Source organism: Hypanus sabinus, chromosome 1 (assembly GCF_030144855.1).
Source record: "Hypanus sabinus isolate sHypSab1 chromosome 1, sHypSab1.hap1, whole genome shotgun sequence".
NCBI classification, from domain to species: domain Eukaryota; kingdom Metazoa; phylum Chordata; class Chondrichthyes; order Myliobatiformes; family Dasyatidae; genus Hypanus; species Hypanus sabinus.
In genome coordinates, this window is record NC_082706.1 from 72,088,077 (window position 1) to 72,113,850 (window position 25,774).

Below are 25,774 nucleotides of genomic sequence, written 5' to 3' on the forward strand. Positions count from 1 at the left end.
AAAAGTTACGTACATACACATAACACATAATGCTCGGAATAGAAAGTAATGTATTCATCTCAAGAGAGTGTACTGTTCAAATTTGTCAAGAGTACTGTGTTTTAACATGATGTAAAGCATTTTATTTTACTTGCCATATGATTTATAGTCTGCAACCAATATTATGAGAGTGCTACTAATGTTTAAGAGGTTACTTTAAGTAATATCACCATTTGACATAATAGACTTCAGCACTTCCTAAGAAAAGTGAGCTGATGGCAGTTCTAATGTAAAACCTGATTTCAGCTTTATCTTGAGTAGTCAGTGGTTCTGACTAGTATTCTTGCCATTTCTATATAGTTACACAAGCTCAATAGTTTGCACAAGCTCTGTTTTGCTCAGATACAATGAGGGTTAAGTTCCAATGTAAATACTAGGTGGTTGTTCCCTCAAACTTGATCTTGAGTATTCCATCGTTCCAACTAGTATTCAGGAAGTTTCTATATAGTCGCGCCTCAAGCTTAATAGTTACATACACACACATCACACAAAATGCTCAAAGTAATGCATTCAGCTGAAAAGTGTGTACTGTTCAATTTTGCTCAAGAGTACTGTGTGCTAACGAAGTAAATCTTTCAATTTTACTTAACATCTGATTTAGAGTTGTCTGCAACAAATTCTTTGAGAGTGCTAGTAAAGTTAGTGAAATTAACCAGTTAATTAATAATTAATTATTTCACATTTTGAAATAATAGACTAGCAATTTCAAAGAAAAAAAAGCTGTTGGTAGGTCCAATGTAAATGCTAAGTGAATTCAGCATTATTTTGAGTAGTACATCTTTCGGATTAGTATTCATGCCGTCTCTATACAGTTACATCTCAATCTGAGTAGTTGTGTGCACATACATAACACAAAATGATCAGAATAGAAAGTAATGTGTTCAGCTCAGAAGAGTATAACTGTTCAATTTTGCTCTAATGTATGAGTGTTACGTTGATGTAAAGCATTTTATTTTACTTACCATATGAATTAGAGTTGTCTCCAACCAATTCTTTGAGAGTGCTACTAACGATAGGGAAGCTACCTTCAGTAATATCAACTTTTGACATAATAGACCAGCTTTTTCAAAGAGAGAGAAAGCTAATGGCAGTTCCAGTGTAAACGCTATGTGGTAGGTTCCTGAATTCAGCTTTGTCTTGAGTAGTCAATGGTTCTAACTAGAATTCATGCTGTTTCTATACAGCTACATATCAATCTCAATAGCTATGTAGAAACAAAAAATGCTCAGAATAGAAAGTAATGTATTCAGTTGAAATGAGTATGTTCAACGTTGCACAAATGTTAAGTTGATGTAAAGCATTTAACTTTACTTACCGTATGACTTGGAGTTGTCTACAATGAGAGTGCTACTGAAGTTAAAGACGTTGCCTTAAGTAATATCACTTTTGCATTTTCAAAGAATGTTAATGCTATGTGGTAGGTTCCTGAATTCAGCTTTGATTAGTCCATGGTTCTGACTAGTATTCATGCGGTCTCTACACAGTTACATATCAATCTGAGTAGTTATGTATGCATTCGTAACACAACTGCTCAGAATACAAAGTAATGTATTCAGCTCGAAAGAGTATAACCGTTCAACTTTGCTCAAAGTGAAAGTTGATGCAAAGCGTTTTATTTGACCATATGATTTAGAGTTATCTGCAACCGGTTCTTTGAGAGGGCTACTAAAGTTAAAGAAGTTACCTTACGTAAGATCACATTTTGAAATAATAGATCAAAGCAGATGGCAGGTCCAATGTAAATGGTATCTGGTAGGTTCCTGAGTTCAGCTTTATCTTGAGTAGTCCATGGTTCTGACTAGTATTCTCACTGTTTCTATACAGATACACCTCAAGGTCGATAGTTATGTTACACATGCATAACACAAAATGCTCTGAATACAATGTAATGTATTCAGCTCAAAAGAGTTTACTGTTCAATTTTGCTCAAAAATACTGAATATCATGGCAATTTGTGATATTACTGTAAGTTCTGTAACTTTAGTAGAACTCTCAAAGAATTGGTTGCAGACAATTCTAAATCAGATGTTAAGTAATATTGAAAGATTTACTTCAAGTTAGCACACAGTACTCGAGCAAAATTGAACAGTACACTCTTTTCAGCTGAATGCATTACTTTGTACTTTGAGCAATGTGTGCATGTAACTATTAAGCTTGAGGCGCAACTATATAGAAACTGGCTGAGTACTAGTCAGAACAATGATCAACTTAAGATCAAGATGAATTCAGGGAACAAACATTGGAACTTAACCCTCATTGCATCAGAGCAAAACAGAGTTGTGCAAACTATTGAGCTTGAGGTGTGACTCTATAGAAACGACAAGAATACTAGTCAGAACCACGGTCTACTCAAGATAAAGCTCAATTCAGTAACCTTCCACATAGCATTTACATTGCACCTAAAATAATTCTATATCTGAATGCGCGAAGTGTCAGAAATAAGGCAGATGAGCTTGAAGCTCAGGTACGAATGGGTAACCATGAAGTTGTTGGTATAACGGAGACATGGCTGCAGGGAGATCAGACCTGGGATATGAATACTGGTCAGACTACTCAAGATAAAGCTGAATTCAGGAACCTTCCATTACATTGGACCTGCCATTAGCTTTCATTTTCTTTGAAACTGCTAAAGTCCATTAAGTCAAAAAGTGATATTACTTAAGGTAGCTTCTCTAAATTTCATAACTTCCATAACATTGGTTGTAGACAACTCTAAGTTGCACATAATACACTTCAGCTTTAATAGTTTAATATTCACATAATAGTTCCGACTAGTATTCAGGAAGTTTCCATATAGTTCCGCCTCAAGCTTAAAAGTTACGTACATACACATAACACATAATGCTCGGAATAGAAAGTAATGTATTCATCTCAAGAGAGTGTACTGTTCAAATTTGTCAAGAGTACTGTGTTTTAACATGATGTAAAGCATTTTATTTTACTTGCCATATGATTTATAGTCTGCAACCAATATTATGAGAGTGCTACTAATGTTTAAGAGGTTACTTTAAGTAATATCACCATTTGACATAATAGACTTCAGCACTTCCTAAGAAAAGTGAGCTGATGGCAGTTCTAATGTAAAACCTGATTTCAGCTTTATCTTGAGTAGTCAGTGGTTCTGACTAGTATTCTTGCCATTTCTATATAGTTACACAAGCTCAATAGTTTGCACAAGCTCTGTTTTGCTCAGATACAATGAGGGTTAAGTTCCAATGTAAATACTAGGTGGTTGTTCCCTCAAACTTGATCTTGAGTATTCCATCGTTCCAACTAGTATTCAGGAAGTTTCTATATAGTCGCGCCTCAAGCTTAATAGTTACATACACACACATCACACAAAATGCTCAAAGTAATGCATTCAGCTGAAAAGTGTGTACTGTTCAATTTTGCTCAAGAGTACTGTGTGCTAACGGTAAATCTTTCAATTTTACTTAACATCTGATTTAGAGTTGTCTGCAACAAATTCTTTGAGAGTGCTAGTAAAGTTAGTGAAATTAACCAGTTAATTAATAATTAATTATTTCACATTTTGAAATAATAGACTAGCAATTTCAAAGAAAAAAAAGCTGTTGGTAGGTCCAATGTAAATGCTAAGTGAATTCAGCATTATTTTGAGTAGTACATCTTTCGGATTAGTATTCATGCCGTCTCTATACAGTTACATCTCAATCTGAGTAGTTGTGTGCACATACATAACACAAAATGATCAGAATAGAAAGTAATGTGTTCAGCTCAGAAGAGTATAACTGTTCAATTTTGTTCTAATGTATGAGTGTTACGTTGATGTAAAGCATTTTATTTTACTTACCATATGAATTAGAGTTGTCTCCAACCAATTCTTTGAGAGTGCTACTAACGATAGGGAAGCTACCTTCAGTAATATCAACTTTTGACATAATAGACCAGCTTTTTCAAAGAGAGAGAAAGCTAATGGCAGTTCCAGTGTAAACGCTATGTGGTAGGTTCCTGAATTCAGCTTTGTCTTGAGTAGTCAATGGTTCTAACTAGAATTCATGCTGTTTCTATACAGCTACATATCAATCTCAATAGCTATGTAGAAACAAAAAATGCTCAGAATAGAAAGTAATGTATTCAGTTGAAATGAGTATGTTCAACGTTGCACAAATGTTAAGTTGATGTAAAGCATTTAACTTTACTTACCGTATGACTTGGAGTTGTCTACAATCAATGTTATGAGAGTGCTACTGAAGTTAAAGACGTTGCCTTAAGTAATATCACTTTTGCATTTTCAAAGAAAAAGAAAGCTAATGGTCGTTCCAATGTTAATGCTATGTGGTAGGTTCCTGAATTCAGCTTTGATTAGTCCATGGTTCTGACTAGTATTCATGCGGTCTCTACACAGTTACATATCAATCTGAGTAGTTATGTATGCATTCGTAACACAACTGCTCAGAATACAAAGTAATGTATTCAGCTCGAAAGAGTATAACCGTTCAACTTTGCTCAAAGTGAAAGTTGATGCAAAGCGTTTTATTTGACCATATGATTTAGAGTTATCTGCAACCAATTCTTTGAGAGGGCTACTAAAGTTAAAGAAGTTACCTTACGTAAGATCACATTTTGAAATAATAGATCAAAGCAGATGGCAGGTCCAATGTAAATGGTATCTGGTAGGTTCCTGAGTTCAGCTTTATCTTGAGTAGTCCATGGTTCTGACTAGTATTCTCACTGTTTCTATACAGATACACCTCAAGGTCGATAGTTATGTTACACATGCATAACACAAAATGCTCTGAATACAATGTAATGTATTCAGCTCAAAAGAGTTTACTGTTCAATTTTGCTCAAAAATACTGAATATCATGGCAATTTGTGATATTACTGTAAGTTCTGTAACTTTAGTAGAACTCTCAAAGAATTGGTTGCAGACAATTCTAAATCAGATGTTAAGTAATATTGAAAGATTTACTTCAAGTTAGCACACAGTACTCGAGCAAAATTGAACAGTACACTCTTTTCAGCTGAATGCATTACTTTGTACTTTGAGCAATGTGTGCATGTAACTATTAAGCTTGAGGCGCAACTATATAGAAACTGGCTGAGTACTAGTCAGAACAATGATCAACTTAAGATCAAGATGAATTCAGGGAACAAACATTGGAACTTAACCCTCATTGCATCAGAGCAAAACAGAGTTGTGCAAACTATTGAGCTTGAGGTGTGACTCTATAGAAACGACAAGAATACTAGTCAGAACCACGGTCTACTCAAGATAAAGCTCAATTCAGTAACCTTCCACATAGCATTTACATTGCACCTAAAATAATTCTATATCTGAATGCGCGAAGTGTCAGAAATAAGGCAGATGAGCTTGAAGCTCAGGTACGAATGGGTAACCATGAAGTTGTTGGTATAACGGAGACATGGCTGCAGGGAGATCAGACCTGGGATATGAATACTGGTCAGACTACTCAAGATAAAGCTGAATTCAGGAACCTTCCATTACATTGGACCTGCCATTAGCTTTCATTTTCTTTGAAACTGCTAAAGTCCATTAAGTCAAAAAGTGATATTACTTAAGGTAGCTTCTCTAAATTTCATAACTTCCATAACATTGGTTGTAGACAACTCTAAGTTGCACATAATACACTTCAGCTTTAATAGTTTAATATTCACATAATAGTTCCGACTAGTATTCAGGAAGTTTCCATATAGTTCCGCCTCAAGCTTAAAAGTTACGTACATACACATAACACATAATGCTCGGAATAGAAAGTAATGTATTCATCTCAAGAGAGTGTACTGTTCAAATTTGTCAAGAGTACTGTGTTTTAACATGATGTAAAGCATTTTATTTTACTTGCCATATGATTTATTGTCTGCAACCAATATTATGAGAGTGCTACTAATGTTTAAGATGTTACTTTAAGTAATATCACCATTTGACATAATAGACTTCAGCACTTCCTAAGAAAAGTGAGCTGATGGCAGTTCCAATGTAAAACCTGATTTCAGCTATATCTTGAGTAGTCAGTGGTTCTGACTAGTATTCTTGCCATTTCTATATAGTTACACAAGCTCAATAGTTTGCACAAGCTCTGTTTTGCTCAGATACAATGAGGGTTAAGTTCCAATGTAAATACTAGGTGGTTGTTCCCTCAAACTTGATCTTGAGTATTCCATCGTTCCAACTAGTATTCAGGAAGTTTCTATATAGTCGCGCCTCAAGCTTAATAGTTACATACACACACATCACACAAAATGCTCAAAGTAATGCATTCAGCTGAAAAGTGTGTACTGTTCAATTTTGCTCAAGAGTACTGTGTGCTAACGGTAAATCTTTCAATTTTACTTAACATCTGATTTAGAGTTGTCTGCAACAAATTCTTTGAGAGTGCTAGTAAAGTTAGTGAAATTAACCAGTTAATTAATAATTAATTATTTCACATTTTGAAATAATAGACTAGCAATTTCAAAGAAAAAAAAGCTGTTGGTAGGTCCAATGTAAATGCTAAGTGAATTCAGCATTATTTTGAGTAGTACATCTTTCGGATTAGTATTCATGCCGTCTCTATACAGTTACATCTCAATCTGAGTAGTTGTGTGCACATACATAACACAAAATGATCAGAATAGAAAGTAATGTGTTCAGCTCAGAAGAGTATAACTGTTCAATTTTGCTCTAATGTATGAGTGTTACGTTGATGTAAAGCATTTTATTTTACTTACCATATGAATTAGAGTTGTCTCCAACCAATTCTTTGAGAGTGCTACTAACGATAGGGAAGCTACCTTCAGTAATATCAACTTTTGACATAATAGACCAGCTTTTTCAAAGAGAGAGAAAGCTAATGGCAGTTCCAGTGTAAACGCTATGTGGTAGGTTCCTGAATTCAGCTTTGTCTTGAGTAGTCAATGGTTCTAACTAGAATTCATGCTGTTTCTATACAGCTACATATCAATCTCAATAGCTATGTAGAAACAAAAAATGCTCAGAATAGAAAGTAATGTATTCAGTTGAAATGAGTATGTTCAACGTTGCACAAATGTTAAGTTGATGTAAAGCATTTAACTTTACTTACCGTATGACTTGGAGTTGTCTACAATCAATGTTATGAGAGTGCTACTGAAGTTAAAGACGTTGCCTTAAGTAATATCACTTTTGCATTTTCAAAGAAAAAGAAAGCTAATGGTCGTTCCAATGTTAATGCTATGTGGTAGGTTCCTGAATTCAGCTTTGATTAGTCCATGGTTCTGACTAGTATTCATGCGGTCTCTACACAGTTACATATCAATCTGAGTAGTTATGTATGCATTCGTAACACAACTGCTCAGAATACAAAGTAATGTATTCAGCTCGAAAGAGTATAACCGTTCAACTTTGCTCAAAGTGAAAGTTGATGCAAAGCGTTTTATTTGACCATATGATTTAGAGTTATCTGCAACCAATTCTTTGAGAGGGCTACTAAAGTTAAAGAAGTTACCTTACGTAAGATCACATTTTGAAATAATAGATCAAAGCAGATGGCAGGTCCAATGTAAATGGTATCTGGTAGGTTCCTGAGTTCAGCTTTATCTTGAGTAGTCCATGGTTCTGACTAGTATTCTCACTGTTTCTATACAGATACACCTCAAGGTCGATAGTTATGTTACACATGCATAACACAAAATGCTCTGAATACAATGTAATGTATTCAGCTCAAAAGAGTTTACTGTTCAATTTTGCTCAAAAATACTGAATATCATGGCAATTTGTGATATTACTGTAAGTTCTGTAACTTTAGTAGAACTCTCAAAGAATTGGTTGCAGACAATTCTAAATCAGATGTTAAGTAATATTGAAAGATTTACTTCAAGTTAGCACACAGTACTCGAGCAAAATTGAACAGTACACTCTTTTCAGCTGAATGCATTACTTTGTACTTTGAGCAATGTGTGCATGTAACTATTAAGCTTGAGGCGCAACTATATAGAAACTGGCTGAGTACTAGTCAGAACAATGATCAACTTAAGATCAAGATGAATTCAGGGAACAAACATTGGAACTTAACCCTCATTGCATCAGAGCAAAACAGAGTTGTGCAAACTATTGAGCTTGAGGTGTGACTCTATAGAAACGACAAGAATACTAGTCAGAACCACGGTCTACTCAAGATAAAGCTCAATTCAGTAACCTTCCACATAGCATTTACATTGCACCTAAAATAATTCTATATCTGAATGCGCGAAGTGTCAGAAATAAGGCAGATGAGCTTGAAGCTCAGGTACGAATGGGTAACCATGAAGTTGTTGGTATAACGGAGACATGGCTGCAGGGAGATCAGACCTGGGATATGAATACTGGTCAGACTACTCAAGATAAAGCTGAATTCAGGAACCTTCCATTACATTGGACCTGCCATTAGCTTTCATTTTCTTTGAAACTGCTAAAGTCCATTAAGTCAAAAAGTGATATTACTTAAGGTAGCTTCTCTAAATTTCATAACTTCCATAACATTGGTTGTAGACAACTCTAAGTTGCACATAATACACTTCAGCTTTAATAGTTTAATATTCACATAATAGTTCCGACTAGTATTCAGGAAGTTTCCATATAGTTCCGCCTCAAGCTTAAAAGTTACGTACATACACATAACACATAATGCTCGGAATAGAAAGTAATGTATTCATCTCAAGAGAGTGTACTGTTCAAATTTGTCAAGAGTACTGTGTTTTAACATGATGTAAAGCATTTTATTTTACTTGCCATATGATTTATAGTCTGCAACCAATATTATGAGAGTGCTACTAATGTTTAAGAGGTTACTTTAAGTAATATCACCATTTGACATAATAGACTTCAGCACTTCCTAAGAAAAGTGAGCTGATGGCAGTTCTAATGTAAAACCTGATTTCAGCTTTATCTTGAGTAGTCAGTGGTTCTGACTAGTATTCTTGCCATTTCTATATAGTTACACAAGCTCAATAGTTTGCACAAGCTCTGTTTTGCTCAGATACAATGAGGGTTAAGTTCCAATGTAAATACTAGGTGGTTGTTCCCTCAAACTTGATCTTGAGTATTCCATCGTTCCAACTAGTATTCAGGAAGTTTCTATATAGTTGCGCCTCAAGCTTAATGGTTACATACACAACCATCACACAAAATACTCAGAGTCCAAAGTAATGCATTCAGTTGAAAAGTGTGTACTGTTCAATTTTGCTCAAGAGTACTGTGTGCTAACGAAGTAAATCTTTCAATTTTACTTAACATCTGATTTAGAGTTGTCTGCAACAAATTCTTTGAGAGTGCTAGTAAAGTTAGTGAAATTAACCAGTTAATTAATAATTAATTATTTCACATTTTGAAATAATAGACTAGCAATTTCAAAGAAAAAAAAGCTGATGGTAGGTCCAATGTAAATGCTAAGTGAATTCAGCATTATTTTGAGTAGTACATCTTTCGGATTAGTATTCATGCCGTCTCTATACAGTTACATCTCAATCTGAGTAGTTGTGTGCACATACATAACACAAAATGATCAGAATAGAAAGTAATGTGTTCAGCTCAGAAGAGTATAACTGTTCAATTTTGCTCTAATATATGAGTGTTACGTTGATGTAAAGCATTTTATTTTACTTACCATATGAATTAGAGTTGTCTCCAACCAATTCTTTGAGAGTGCTACTAACGATAGGGAAGCTACCTTCAGTAATATCAACTTTTGACATAATAGACCAGCTTTTTCAAAGAGAGAGAAAGCTAATGGCAGTTCCAATGTAAACGCTATGTGGTAGGTTCCTGAATTCAGCTTTGTCTTGAGTAGTCAATGGTTCTAACTAGAACATGCTGTTTCTATACAGCTACATATCAATCTCAATAGCTATGTACAAACAAAAAATGCTCAGAATAGAAAGTAATGTATTCAGTTGAAATGAGTATGTTCAACGTTGCACAAATGTTAAGTTGATGTAAAGCATTTAACTTTACTTACCGTATGACTTGGAGTTGTCTACAATCAATGTTATGAGAGTGCTACTGAAGTTAAAGACGTTGCCTTAAGTAATATCACTTTTGCATTTTCAAAGAAAAAGAAAGCTAATGGTCGTTCCAATGTTAATGCTATGTGGTAGGTTCCTGAATTCAGCTTTGATTAGTCCATGGTTCTGACTAGTATTCATGCGGTCTCTACACAGTTACATATCAATCTGAGTAGTTATGTATGCATTCGTAACACAACTGCTCAGAATACAAAGTAATGTATTCAGCTCGAAAGAGTATAACCGTTCAACTTTGCTCAAAGTGAAAGTTGATGCAAAGCGTTTTATTTGACCATATGATTTAGAGTTATCTGCAACCAATTCTTTGAGAGGGCTACTAAAGTTAAAGAAGTTACCTTACGTAAGATCACATTTTGAAATAATAGATCAAAGCAGATGGCAGGTCCAATGTAAATGGTATCTGGTAGGTTCCTGAGTTCAGCTTTATCTTGAGTAGTCCATGGTTCTGACTAGTATTCTCACTGTTTCTATACAGATACACCTCAAGGTCGATAGTTATGTTACACATGCATAACACAAAATGCTCTGAATACAATGTAATGTATTCAGCTCAAAAGAGTTTACTGTTCAATTTTGCTCAAAAGTAATGAGGGTTGTTAATGTAAACATTTTATTATACTTTCCATATGCTTCAGAGTTGTCTGCAACCAGTTTTATGGGTGCACAACTGAAGTTTTCAGGAACAAGGTAAATCTAAAGTTTTCGGTTTAAAGTTTCCGACCAGTATTCAGGAAGTTTCTACATAGTTGCTCCTCAAGATTAATAGTTAGGTACACACACATAACACAACATGCTCATAATACAAAGTAATGCATTCAGCTGAAAAAAGTGGACTGTTGAATTTTGCTCAAGAGTACTGCGTGCTAACATGAAGTAACACTTTTATTTTAACTTATCATCTGATTTAGAGTTGTCTGCAAGCAATTCATTGAGAGTACTACTGAAGTTAGAGAACTTACCCTAAGTAATATCACAAATTGCAACTTTAACATTTTCAAAGAAAAAGAAACCTAAAGACAGTTCCAATGTAAATGTTCTGTGGAAAGTTCCTGAATTCAGCTGTATCTTGAGTAGACCATGGTTCCGGCTAGTATTCATGCCTACTCTATACAGTTACAACTCAATCTGAGTAGTTATGTACAGATACATAACACAAAATGATCAGAATACAAAGTAATGTATTCAGCTCAAAAGAGTTTACTGTTCAGTTTTGCTCAAATGCAATGAGTGTTACGTTGATGTAAAGCATTTAACTTTACTTACCGTCTGACTTAGTGCTGTCTATAACCAATGTTATGAGAGTGTTACTAAAGTTGGAGAAGCTACCTTAAGTATTATCACCATTTGACATAATAGACTATTTTCAAAGAAAAAGAAAGCTAAAGGCAGTTCCAATGTAAACGCTATGTGGTAGGTTCCTGAATTCAGCTTTGTCTTGAGTAGTCAATGGTTCTAACAAGAATTCATGCTGTTTCTATACAGTTATATATCAATCTCAATAGTTATGTACAGATACAAACAAAAAATGCTCAGAATAGACAGTAATGTATTCAGTTGAAATGAGTATGTTCAACGTTGCACAAATGCAACAAATGTTGTTGATGTAAAGCATTTAACTTTACACCGTATGACTTGGAGCTGTCTACAACCAATGTTATGAGAGTGCTACTGAAACTAAAGACGTTACCTGAAGTAATATCAGCTTTTGACATAATAGACGTTTGCATTTTCAAAGAAAATGTATGTGTTAAGGATGTAAAGAATTTTATTTTACTTATCATATGAATTAGAGCTGTCTACAACCATTAGCATTTACATTGGAACTGCCATTAGCATTCTTTTTCTTTGAAAATACTGAATATCATGGCAATTTGTGATATTACTGTAAGTTCTGTAACTTTAGTAGAACTCTCAAAGAATTGGTTGCAGACAATTCTAAATCAGATGTTGTAATATTGAAAGATTTACTTCGTTAGCACACAGTACTCTTGAGCAAAATTGAACAGTACACGCTTTTCAGCTGAATGCATTACTTTGTACTTTGAGCAATGTGTGCATGTAACTATTAAGCTTGAGGCGCAACTATATAGAAACTTGCTGAGTACTAGTCAGAACAATGATCAACTCAAGATCAAGATGAATTCAGGGAACAAACACCTAGCATTTACATTGGAACTTAACCCTCATTGTATCAGAGCAAAACAGAGTTGTGCAAACTATTGAGCTTGAGGTGTAAATCTATAGAAACGACAAGAATACTAGTCAGAACCACGGACTACTCAAGATAAAGCTGAATTCAGTAACCTTCCACCTAGCATTTACATTGGAACTGCCAAAGCTGGTCTATTATGTGCAAAAGGTGATATTACTTAAGGTAACTTCTCTAAGTTTAGTTGTACACCAATAAAATTGGTTGCAGACAACTCTAAAGCATATGGATAGTATAAGTAAATGCTTTACATTAACTTATCCCTGATTATATTTGAGTAATATTGAACAGTTATACTCTTTTGAGCTGAATACTACTATTCTGAGTATTTTGTGTTATGTATGTGTACATATCTACTCAGATTGAGGTGCAACTGTATAGAGACGACATGAATACTAGTCAGAACCATGGACTACTCAAGATAAAGGTGAATTCAGGAATCTTCCACATAGCATTTACATTGAAACTGCCATCAGGTTCCTTTGTCTTTTAAAGTGCCTGTCTATTACGTCAAATGGTGATATTACTTAAGGTTACTTCTCTAACTTTAGAGGCACTCTCAAAAAATTGGTTGCAGACAACGCTAAATTATATGGTAAGTAAAATAAAATGTTTTATCTCATGTTAAAAGATAGTACTCTTGAGCAAATTTCAACAGTACACTCTGTTGAGCTGAATACTTTATATTCTGAGCATTTTGTGTTATGTATGTGTACATAACTATTGATAATAGGGTGGAACTGTATAGAAATGGGATGAATACTAGTCAGAACCACGGACTACTCAAGATAAAGCTGAATTCAGGAATCTACCACCTAGCATTTAGATTGGAATTGCCATCAGCTTTATTTTTGTCTGAAGGTGCTAAAGTCTATTATGTCAAATGGCAATATTACTTAAGGTAACTTTAACTTGAGAGGCACTCAAAGAATTGGTTGCAAACTAAATCATGTTACTAAAATTGAGAGGGTTACATGAGGTTAGCAGACATTACTCTTGAGCAAAATTGAACAGTATACTCTTTTCAGCTGAATACTGCTTTCTATTCTGAGCATTTTCTGTTACGTGTGTGTGCATAACTATTAAGCTTGAGGCACGACTATATAGAACATGAATATTGGTCAGAACCATGGAATACTCAAGATCAAGATGAATTCAGGAAACTACAACCTAGCATATACATTGGAACTGCAATCAGCTGTCTTTTTCTTTTAAAATGCTGGTTTATTATGTCAAATGGTGATATTCCTTCAAGTTACTTCTTTAACGTTAGTTGCACGCTCAAAGAATTGGTTGCAGACTAAATCATAGGATAAGTAAAATTAAAAGGATTACATCAGGTTAGCAGACAGTACTCGAGCAAAATTGAACAGTATACTCTTTTCAGCTGAATGCATTACTTTGTATTCTGAACTTTTTGTGCTTTGTGTGTGTACTGTATTACGCTTCAGGCGCAGCTGTATACAAACTTCATGTGTTCTAATCAGAACCATGGAATACTCAAGGTCGTTGAATTCAGAAAACTACAGCCTAGCATTTACATTGGAACTGCTGTTAGCTTACTCTCTCTTTGAAAAAGCTGGTCTTTTATGTGCAAATGGTGATATTACTTAAGGTGACTTTAGTTGTACACCCATAAAACTGGTTGCAGATAACTGAATCATATGGTAAGTAAAATAAAATGCTTTACCTCATGTTAAAACACAGTACGCTTGAGCAAATTTCAACAGTACACTCTGTTGAGCTGAATACCTCACTATATTCTGAGAATTTTGTGATGCATGTGTATACAACTATTGATATTGTAGTGTAACTGTATAGAAATGGCATGAATACTAGTCAGAACAATGAACAATGGATAAAGCTGAATTCAGGAACCTACCACCTAGCGTTTACATTGGAATTGCCATCGGCTTTCTGTTTGTTTGAAAGTGCTAAAGTCTATTATGTCAAATGGTGATATTAATTAAGGTAACTTCTCGAAACTTTGCTTGTACCCTCATAATACTGTTTGCAGACAACTCTAAATCACATGGTAAGGAAAAATAAAATGCTTTACTTCAACTTAGAACTCAGTACACGAGCAAAATTGAACAGTATACTCTTTTGAACTGAATGCATTTTGTGTTATATATGTCTACATAACTATTTAGCAAGGTGGAACTGTATAGAAGCGGCATGAATATTAATCAGAACCATGAAATACTCAAGATAAAGTTGAATTCAGGAACCTACAACTTAGCATTTCCATTGGAACTCCCATAAGCTTCCTTATTCTTTGAAAATGCTAATGTCTATTATGTGCAACTGTGGATAGTTCTTAATGTAACTTCTCTAACTTTAGTAGCATACTCATAATATTGGTTCTAACAACTCTAAGTCATATGCTACGTAAAGTTAAATGCTTTACCTCATGTTAAAAGACAGTACGAGCAAATTTCAACTGTACACTCTGTTGAGCTGAATACACTTTATATTCTGAGCATTTTGTGTTATGTATGTGTATACATACATGTATGTGTAACACATTGAGATTGAGGTGAAACTGTATGTAGCTCTTCTTCTACTTGCAGGGATCAGTGCCAGGAGGAAGATTAGTGAGGAAGGATGAATGGAGAGTGTGATCCATGTGGAAAGCGGAGAACGGAGTGGAGTGGGTGGGGTAAGGATGTTTCTGGTGGTAGGATATTGTTGCAGAGAATAATGCTGGATGTGGGTGCTAATGGGGTGGTAGGAAAGAACAAGACAAAATCCTGGCAGGACCACTCCCTCATCTGTTGATTATCAGTGTGCTGCTCTCATTCTTCTTCAAAATTCAGCCAGAATGGCAAGTAAATATATTAGAGTTCATTGGAAGCTAGGAGGAGGTAACCATTTGGCTTCTCAAATGTCACTTCTGATGCCTGAACCGGTCAGGTAGTATCTTCAGTACATTTTAGAGAGTGTGCCCCTCTTTTGTATACGTTTTCTGTGATGGGTGCAGACCATGACCATGGTCTCACACAGTTCACGGTGGAGAATTAAAGCAGGAGAATAAAAGACTGGTGGGATGTTGTTTACTGAACCTTCTTTTCAATAAACGAGGTTGCAGTGACAGCCAAATACAATTATCTACAAAATGCCAGGATTCCCTCAATGTTAGCTAGAAGGTTAAGGCTGAAGTCACTGAATACTATTTAGTTGGAAATACTTTAAAATGAACTGGATTTTAATATTTTTAATATGCTGGTTTTAAAACTTTGAGCAGTGTTTGAATTTACTGCAATTAGTCTAAGTTAATCTAAATCACAATAAGTTCCTGTCTATAGAGAGCATTTTGTACATGGAGTGTGTAATATAATTATAATAACAGTCCTGTGAAATACTTTATAACTTTAATCTTTTGAAGTCGCAGTTTGTGACAGGTAACAAAAAAAAATCTGCAATTGGTTGTCTCTGAAACTGAATCAAGTAAGGACTCTCAGAATAGAGGAAATTAAGTAGATAACTAAGTAGAAATTAAGTAGTCAATGATACACTGATACACTGTGCAGAACAAATGAATTGCCTTTTTTCAAATAAAGATTATAGTAACTGATGGCTAAATGCTACACTTGCAATCACAGAGCATTATCTAAATCAACAATTAAGGCAAATGAAAAATTCTTGGAAACAAATTGGAGAATGAAATTCTAATTGAGTTTTTATGTTTAATTATCTTACAGGTAAAATACTCTGATTTCTATCACAGTCATTCAAATAAGGCACATTGATAGAAATAACTGAAAATCATTTCTCCATAATCATATTTCCTCCAAGTGGGTTTGGAGAGTCATGTGCCTCAGTGATCCAGAGAGCTATGTTGCCTAGAGTCAGGGCCTTGCACTTTGATTCTTAATATGGTTACCCTTGCCAAACAGGTCAAAAGGATAGAGACCCACCAGTCCTCTAGGGTTGGGGGACTTCATTCAGGGCTAATTACCCTGCCTGGTCAAAAAAAAAATGTTACAGAAAGAAACATAGAAACATAGAAAACCTACAGCACAATACAGGACCTTCGGCCCACAAAGTTGTGTTGAATATGTTCCTACCTTAGAAATTACTAGGCTTACGCATAGTCCTCTATTTTCTAAGTTCCATTAACCTATCCAAAAGTCTCTTAAAAGACCCTATCGTATCCGCCTCCACCACCGTTGCCGGCAGTCCATTCCATGCACTCACCACTCTCTGAGTAAAAGACTTACCCCTGACTTCTCCTCTGTACCTACTCCCCAGCACCTTAAACCTGTGTCCTCTTGTGGGAACCATTCCAGCCCTGGGAAAAAGCCTCTGGCTATCTCTCATCATCTTATACACCTCTATCAAGCACCTTTCATCCTCTATCGCTCCACGGAGTAAAGACCAGGTTCACTCAACCTGTTCTCATAAGGCATTCTCCCCAATCCAGGTAACATCCTTGTAAATCTCCTCTGCACTCTTTCTATGCTTTCCACGTCCTTCCTGAGTGAGGTGACCAGAACTGAGCACAGTACTCCAAATAGGGTCTGACCAGGGTCCTATATAGCTGCAACATTACCTCTTGGCTCTTAAACTGAATCCCACGATTGATGAAGGCCAATACACAGTATGCCGTCTTAACCACAGAGTCAGCCTGTGCAGCAGCTTTCAGACCCCAAGATCCCTCTGATCCTCCATGCTGCCAAGAGTTTTAATACTATATTCTACAAAAATGAACCACCACACACTTATCTGGGTTGAACTCCATCTGCCACTTCTCAGCCCAGTTTTGTATCCTATCAATGTCCCATTGTAACCTCTGACAGCCCTCCACACTATCCACAACACACCCAACCTTTGTGTCATCAGCAAACTTCGATGAATTCCAACTATACCATCAAATTTGCCCATTGAGATACGAGGTCTTCAATGGCCTGTGGTCCACTGGGAGCTAAGGGTCTAAAAGAAGAATCCATTAATTTGTTGCGTAATTCCAGTTACAGATTTTACACTCTATTTTAAAGGAAAGTTTGTTATCATATATGGAGTAACAAAATAAAATAACACAATTCTTTGACAGTGGTGGCACAAATAGATAAGTTCATAAAGAAAGGGTTGCCTGTGTAGATTACAGACAGGATATATGCTTGTGAGGCCAGTGTTCTGTGCTTGGTGTCAGATGTGCGAAGTCCGGGAGACTCCCAGCCTCCTGGACGGCCACATCTGCGCCAGGTGCGTCAAGCTGCAGCTCCTCAAGGACTGTGTTAGGGAACTGGAGATGCAACTCGATGACATTCATCTGATCAGGGAACATGAGTAGGTGATACTCAGGAGCTACACCGGGGCCTTGGGAAACAGCTAAGTGGGTTACAGGAAGGAGAGGGAAGGGCAGGAGTTGGAGGTTAGAGAGCACCCCTATGGCTGTCCCCCTTAACAATAAGTACTCCTGTTTGTGTACTGTTGGGGAATACAGCCTACCTGGGGGAAGCAACAGTAGCTATGCCTCTGGCACAGAAGGGGAGGGAAAGAAAGAGGATGGCAGCAGTGATAGGGGACTCTACAGTTAGAGGATCAGACAGGCGATTCTATGGATGCAGGAAAGAAGCATTATGGTAGTTTTCTTCCCAGGTGCCAGAGTCTGGGATGCTGATTTATTCCCTAGAGCATAGAAGAATGAGGGGAGATTTGATAGTATATAAAATTATGATGGGTATAGATAGAGTGAATGCAAGCAGGCTTTTTCCACTGAGGCTAGGTGAAAAAAAAACAGAGGACACGGGTTAAGGGTGAAGGGGGAAAAGTTTAAAGGGAACATTAGGGGGTGGTTCTTCACACAGAGAGTGGTGGGAGTGTGGAATGAGCTGCCAGATGAAGTGGTAAATGTGTGCTCACTTTTAACATTTAAGAAAAACTTGGACAGGCACATGGATGAGAGGTGTATGGAGGGATATGGGTCAGGTGGTCAGTGGGACTGGGCAGAAAAATGCCAAGAAGGGCCAAAAGGCTTGTTTCTGTGCTGTAATATTCTATGGTTCTACGGTTCTAGAGAACTATTTGTTAGAACATAAGCAAGTATAAACTAAGAATGTTCTGGTTACTAATCTTGGGAGGGAACAAGGGAAAAGAAATCCTGGAATAGAAAGACCTTTTAATGATGACTAAGCTGTGTTATAGACTACAAAACATAAAACATTACGGGCCCATGATGTTGTGTTTTAACTTATTCCAAGATCAATTTGACCCTTCCCTCACATACAACTGCCAACTTTTGTTTCGACCATGTGCCTATTTAAGTCTCTTAAATGTCCCTAATATACAGTATCTGCCTCTATTCATCCTTGGCAGCATCTCTGTGTAAAAACAAGCTTCTGACATCCCCATATACTCTCCTCTGTACATCTTACTATTACTCTCCATTGTATTAGCCATTTTTAACTTGACAAAAGTCTCTGACTGCCCAGTTGATCTACAGTATGTCTGTTTTCATCTTGTACATCCCTAATCAAGTCTCTCCTATTCCTTCTCTCCAGAGAGAAAAAGCTCTAGCTTGATTAACCTATCTGCATCAGATATGTGAACAATACAAAGGTCTCATACCTGGATATGCTCAGCGCTTGCACTTTTCATTTCTCTACGGCAGAGGAACAGGCTCTCAGCTCTGACTGTTTGTGACAACCATGATACCAGTTTAAAAGTAATCTCATCTGCCTGCATCATAGTCTATGTTTCTCCAACTTTGTTTGTTCGTGTGCCAGTCTAACTGCTGCTACTGTATCTGCTTCCAGCACCAATCCAGGCAGGGTATTTCATGGACTGACTACTCTCTCTGTAAAACAAAACTGCCTTGCAAATCTCTTTTAAAATGTTTCTTGCTCTCTGAAATTCTAGGCCATTTCCATCCTGGGAAAAAAGATTCTGAAAATGAATCTCAAGGTGAAATATACTATGACAATAAATTTACTTTGAACTTTGAATCTCTCCTGCTTGTGTATCTGATAGTTTTATATTCTTCCATCAGGTCACCTCCTGAACCTCTGCTACCAGAGAGAAAGCAATCCAGTTCTATCCAACCTCTCCTTTTAGCCAAAACGCTACAATCCATGAGACGTCCTGCTGAACTCCTTTGCACCTTCTCCAAAACCTCCATTCTGTCCCGTAATTCAGTGACCAGCATTTCACATAATAATACTCCAAATGTGGACGAAGCAAAATATGAATCAGCTGCAGCATATTTTCCGAACATTTATAATCATTACTCCAACTGATAAATGCCAGTATCCTTAACTTTACCACCGTATCTAATTGTGTTGCCAGTCTTCAGTGAGTGATGGACTTGTCCTCCAAAATCTCTCTGTACAACAATGTTACTACCTTTACCACCATTTCCTGTAGACATTCTTTTTCCATTTGACCTTCCAAAATGTAGTACCATATGAAGTTCCATTGCCATTCATCTCCCCTCGTGAAAAACCTCCTGTTTGTGTGGATGCTGCGTGATGTGTTACCCTGTTCCAAATCAGTACCACGAAGTAACAGACAGTTACTTAAAGCATTAAACGAGTTAGCTTTATTAAATTAAAACAAAAAGAAAAGGGCCCATTTTAATGAAATAGTCTAATGAGCTCAAGTTGGAGCTCACGGTTTCCTTTCTACTGGTCCTCCATCGATTTTCCCCGAGTTTCATCAACTCCTGGCCCCACTCCAAGTCCACTCCGTCTTGGTATCTATGACATCTCCGTTCTGGCATCTTCTCTTTCCATCTTCCACCAAATAAAAGACACAGATCACCGAATTTTTAGGCACACAATAAGGAAAAACAACTCCCTTCATTGGACAGTGCACATTCCAAAGCCCCTGCTATCTCTAGCCATAAACCAAACACTGCTGTTACAGAAAAACTATTACATCAGCAGTGAAACCTTTCCTAAGGTGTTACAGATGGCTTTTGCTTTTTACACTATTCTTTGCAAACTCTAGTCTACTATACATGAAAATCTTAGGAGATCAGCAGTTTCTGATGACACCATCGTATCTGCCTCCACTGCCACCACCAGCAGACCATTCCACGCACTCACCGCTCTCTGCATAAAAAGATGTTTCTCCCTGACATTGCTTCTGAGCTTGCTTCCATGCATATTAAAACCGTGCCCTCTCATGCTAGCCATTTCAGCCCTGGCAGAAAGCCTCTCACTATCCACACGATCTTGTACACCTCTATCAGGTCACCTCTCATTCTCCATCACTCCAAGGAGAAAAGGCTGAGTTCACTCAACCTATTCTCATAAGGCAGGCTCCCCAATACAGGCAACATCCTTGTAAATCTCCTCTGTACCTTTTCTATGGTTTCCACGTCCTTCCTGTAGTACAGGGGTTACCAACCTTTTTTGCACTGCGGACCGGTTTAATATTGAAGATATTCTTGCAGCCTGGCCAACAGGGTGGGTGGGGGGGGGTTGTTAATCACGATCGGAATATAGGTGATGTCAACTATGTCACTTATAAGTGGCTAATACTCTCAACTTTGTTTCTAAAAGGGTTTATCAAATGAATTTAATATGAAACACACAGCACATATTTTCCTCACATGAATATAATGATAGGTCATTTATAACTCACTTATAAGTCAATAGCATCATAACATTTTAAGTAACGTTTGGATATTAAACACAGCGCATATTTTCCTCATATGAACATATGAACTCATTGCAACACACCAATATCGCTAAATCATCGTGTGCTGATGGGAGACAGTGATACTCAAAGGGGGTTCCTTATGTCCAGTCTATTCCGCAATTTAGTTTTCTCAGCACTTGCTTCTGTCCCTCTTGCTCACGTTTTCCTCGCTCAAAAATCTCAATGGGTTTGTCTTAAGTGCAGGATGCTTGGACTCAAGGTGCCGAAGCAGTTTTGAAGCCTTCATTGCCTCATTAGACAGCCTCCAGGCCCAAACTAGCCTCCCGCCCACCCACCGCCAGATGCCTTGGCCAGGTGTGGCTGGTCGTGGGTGGGGTGAGAGGACGAGGTAAGGGCTGAAGGTCCCCATGCCAGGTCGACATTGGTCGCAGTCCGGAGAGAGCAACCAACTGAGTGAGGAGTGTGACAGGGCGCGTGCCTGCACTCCTTGTAGGCAGGTAGGATCTATTATCCGACAAAAGTTTGGTCCAAAGGATGACTTTCAGTAGATCTCAACAAGGTAGCTGCTCTGCTACTAACAAAACCCAAAGCCCAAACTAGGTCGTCTGTGAATATTTTAGCACTGGGTTCCCCATGAACATTCGGTGTGCTAAACAGGTTTAGAGGTGGTGCCCATCTGTCCACGCTCCAGGCCAGTACCAACAGCACTTCTCACCGGCCACCTGGGCACCCGGATACCTAAGGCCAACCAGTGATCCCTGGCACGAGGTTATCACTGTGTTTAGGCAACTGATGACCTCATGTGGGTAATGACAGCGTGCGTACTGACTCTGTGTGCATTCAAGTTCAACAGTGGGCGTGGCAGGGAATGAGGAAAGGTGCAGCTAACTCATATCATTTCATATCGCCAAATCATATCATTTCCTCATGGCCTGGTAGCACATGCCTTGTGGCCCGGTACTGGTCCTCGGCCCAGTGGTTGGGGACCGCTGCTGTAGTAACAGTACCCCAAGTGGGGTCTGACTGGGGTTCTATATAGTTGCAATATTACATCTCGGCTCTTAAACTCAATCTCACGATTGATGAAGGTGAATGCACCGTATGCCTTCTTAACCACAGAATTAACCTGCGGAGCAGCTTTGAGTGTCCTATGGACTCAGACCCCTAGATCCTTCTGATCCTCCACACTGCCAAGAATCTTACCATCAATACTATATTCTGCCATCATATGTGACCTACCAAAATGAACCACCTCACACTTACCTGGGTTGCACTCTATCTGCCATTTCTCAGCCCAGTTTTGCATCCTATCAATGTCCAGCTGTAACCTCTGACAGCCCACCACACTATCCATAGCATCCCCAACCTTTGTGTCATCGGCAAAATTACTAACACATCCCTCCACTTCCTCATTCAGGTCACTTATAAAAATCACAAAGAGTACGGGTCCTAGAACAGACCCCTGAGGCACACCACTGGTCACCGACCTCCATGCAGAATATGACCAATCTACAACCACTCTTCGCAAACCAGTTCTGGGCCCACAAAATAATGTGCTCTTGGATCCCATGCCTCCTTACTTTCTCAATAAGCCTTGCATGGGGTACCTTATCAAATGCCTTGCTTGAAATCCATATGCACTACATTTACTGCTCTACCTTCATCAATGTGTTTAGTCACATCCTCAAAAATTCAATCAGGCTTGTGAGACATGACTTGCCTTTCACAAAGCCATGCTGACTATTCATAATTATATTCATAAATCCTGCCTCTCTGGATCTTCTCCATCAACTTACCAACCACTGAGGTAAGACTCACTCGTCTATAATTTCTTGGGCTATCTCTACTCCCTTTCTTGAATAGGGGAACAACATCTGCAACCCTCCAATTGTCTGGAACCTCTCCTGCCCCCATTGATGATGCAAAGATCATTGCCAGAGGCTCAGCAATCTCCTCCCTCACCTCTCACAGTAGCCTGGGGTACATCTCATCTGGTCCCAATGACTTATCCAACTTGATGCTTTCCAAGTGCTCCAGCACATCCTCTTTCTTAATTCTACATGCTCAAGCTTTTCAATCCACTGTAAGTCATCCCTACAATCACCTTTTCCATAGTGAATACAGAAGCAAACTAATTAAGTACCTTTGCTATTTCTTCCAGTTCCATACACACTTCTCCATTGTCACACTTGATTGGTCCTATTCTCTCATGTCTTAGGGTAGAATGCCTTGGGGTTTTCCTAAATCCAAGGCCTTTTCATGGCTCTTTCTGCCTCTTCTAATTTCATTCTTCAGCTCCTTCCTGCTAGCCTTATAATCTTCTAGCTATCTATCATTACCTAGTTTTTTTTTAACCTTTTGTAAGCTCTTCTTTTCTTTTTGACTAGATTTACAACAGCCTTTGTACACCACAGTTCCTGTATCTTACCATCCTTTCCCTGTCTCATTGGAACTTACCTATGCAGAGCTCCACACAAATATCCCCTGAACATTTGCCACATTTCTTCTGTACATTTTTCGGAGAACATCTGTTCCCAATTTATGCTTCCAAGTTCATGCCTGATAGCCTCATATTTCCCTTTTCTCCAATAAAATGCTTTCCTAACTTGTCTGTTCCTATCCCTCTCCATTGCTATGGTAAAGGAGATAGAATTATGATCACTATCTCCAAAATGCCCTCCCACTGAGAGATCTGACACCTGACCAGTTTAATTTCCTAATACCAGATCAAGTGCAGCCTCTCCTCTTGTAGGCTTATCTACATATTGTGTCATGAAACCTGCCTGAACACACCTAACAAACTCCATCCCATCTAAACCATTCACTCTAGGGACATGCCAATCGATATTTGGGAAATTAAAATCTCCCATCACAACAACCCTGTTATTATTACACTTTCCCAGAATCTGTCTCCCTGTCTGCTCATCAATGTCCCTGTTACTATTGGGTGGCCTATAAAAAACACCCAGTAGAGTTATTGACTCCTTCCTGCTCCTTACTTCCACCCACAGAGAGTCCGTAGACAATACCTCCATGACTTCCTCTTTTTTTGCAGATGTGACACTATCTCTGATCAGCGTGCCACGCCCCCACCTCTTTTGCCTCCTTCCTTGTCCTTTCGGAAACTTCTAAAGCCTGGCACTCGAAGTAACCATTCCTGCCCCTGAGCCATCCAGTTCTCTGTAATGGCCACAACATCATAGTTCCAAATACTGATCTGCGCTCTAAGCTCATCTGCGTTGTTCACAATACTCCTTGTATTAAAATAGACACATCTCAAACCATCGGTCTGAACGCATTACTTCTCTATTGCCTGCCTATCCTCCCACTTGCACTGTCTCCAAACTTTCTCTATTTATGAACCAACCGCCTTTTCCTCCGTCTCTTCAATTCAGTTCCCACCCCCAGCAACTCTAGTTTAAGCACTCCCCAATAGCCTTTGCAAACCTCAGTTTTCAAGACCTGACTGGTTATTCCCCAGTACGGTGGGTCCTGACTGGTCACTCATCAGTACTCTGGGCCTGGCTGGTTATTCCCCAGTACTTTGGGCCTGGCTGGTTGTTCAGAATCAAAATATGGTTTACTCATGTGACATGAAATTTGTTAACTTAGCAGCAGCAGTCCAATACAATACATAATCTTGCAGAGAGAGAAGAAAAAATAATAATAACAATAATAATAAATAAAATAAATCAAAGGGCTGAATGGCCTACTCCTACACCTATTGTCTATTGTCTAAATCAATTACGTATATTGAATGGATTTTAAATGTGAGAAAACAGAAATACTGTATATTAAAAAAAAGTTAGGTAGTGTCCAAGAATTCAATGTCCATTTAGGAATTAGATGGCAAAGGGGAAGAGGCTGTTCCTGAATCACTGCATGTGTGCCTTCAGGATTCTATACCTCCTACCTGTTGGTAACACTGAGAAAAGGACATTCCCTGGGTGCTGGAGGTCCTTAATAATGGACACTGCCTTTCTGAAGATGTCCTGGGTACTTTGTAGGCTAGTGCCCAAGATGGAGCTGACTAGATTTCCAACCTTCTGCAGCTTCTTTTGGTCCTGCGCAGCAGCCCCTCCAAGCCAGACAGTGATGCAGCCTGTCAGAATGCTCTCCATGGTACAACTATAGAAGTTTTTGAATGTATTTCAAGGCCTGACTAGTTATTCTCCAGGACTCTGGTTATTTCACAGTACTGTAGGGCCTCATTGGCTATCCCCCAGTATTCCAGGGCCTGACTGGTTATTTCCAAGTACTTTGGGCTTGACTGGTTATTCCACAGTACAATGGGGCCTAACTGGTTGTACTCCAGTATTCTGACAGGTTATTCCACCGTACTCTGGGGCCTGATTGGCTACTCCCCAGTACTCTGGGCCTGGCTGGTTATTTGCCAGTGCTCTGTGGCTGGCTAGTTATTCCTCCGTACTCTGGGGCCTGACTGGTTATTCCCCAGTTTTCACGGCCTCACTGTTAATTCTCCAGTACTCTGGGCCTGGCTAGTTATTCCACGGTACTGTGGGGTCTGTCAATTCCTCATTTTTCAAGGTGTTGCTGGTTAATCCCCAGTAATCTGGGCCTGACTTGTAATTCTCCCGTACTCTTGGACTTGGCTGGTTCTTCCACAGTAGCGTAGGGCCTGACTGGTTACTCCCCAGTATTCTGGACCTGGCTGGTAATTCCCCAGTACTCTGGACCTGGCTGGCTATGTCATAGTTACATGGGGCCTGACTGGTTGTTTGTCAGTTTTCAAGGCCTTACTGGTGTAGGCTCTCAGTACCATTAACTGTGGTGTTAACTGTTCAGGCTAACAAGATGGCTTCTCTGTAATATTACTTAATACTGTAATGGGTTTCTGTGTCTGGAATGTTTGGGTTATAACTGCAGATAAAGGGGTAACTAACCAATGGAGAA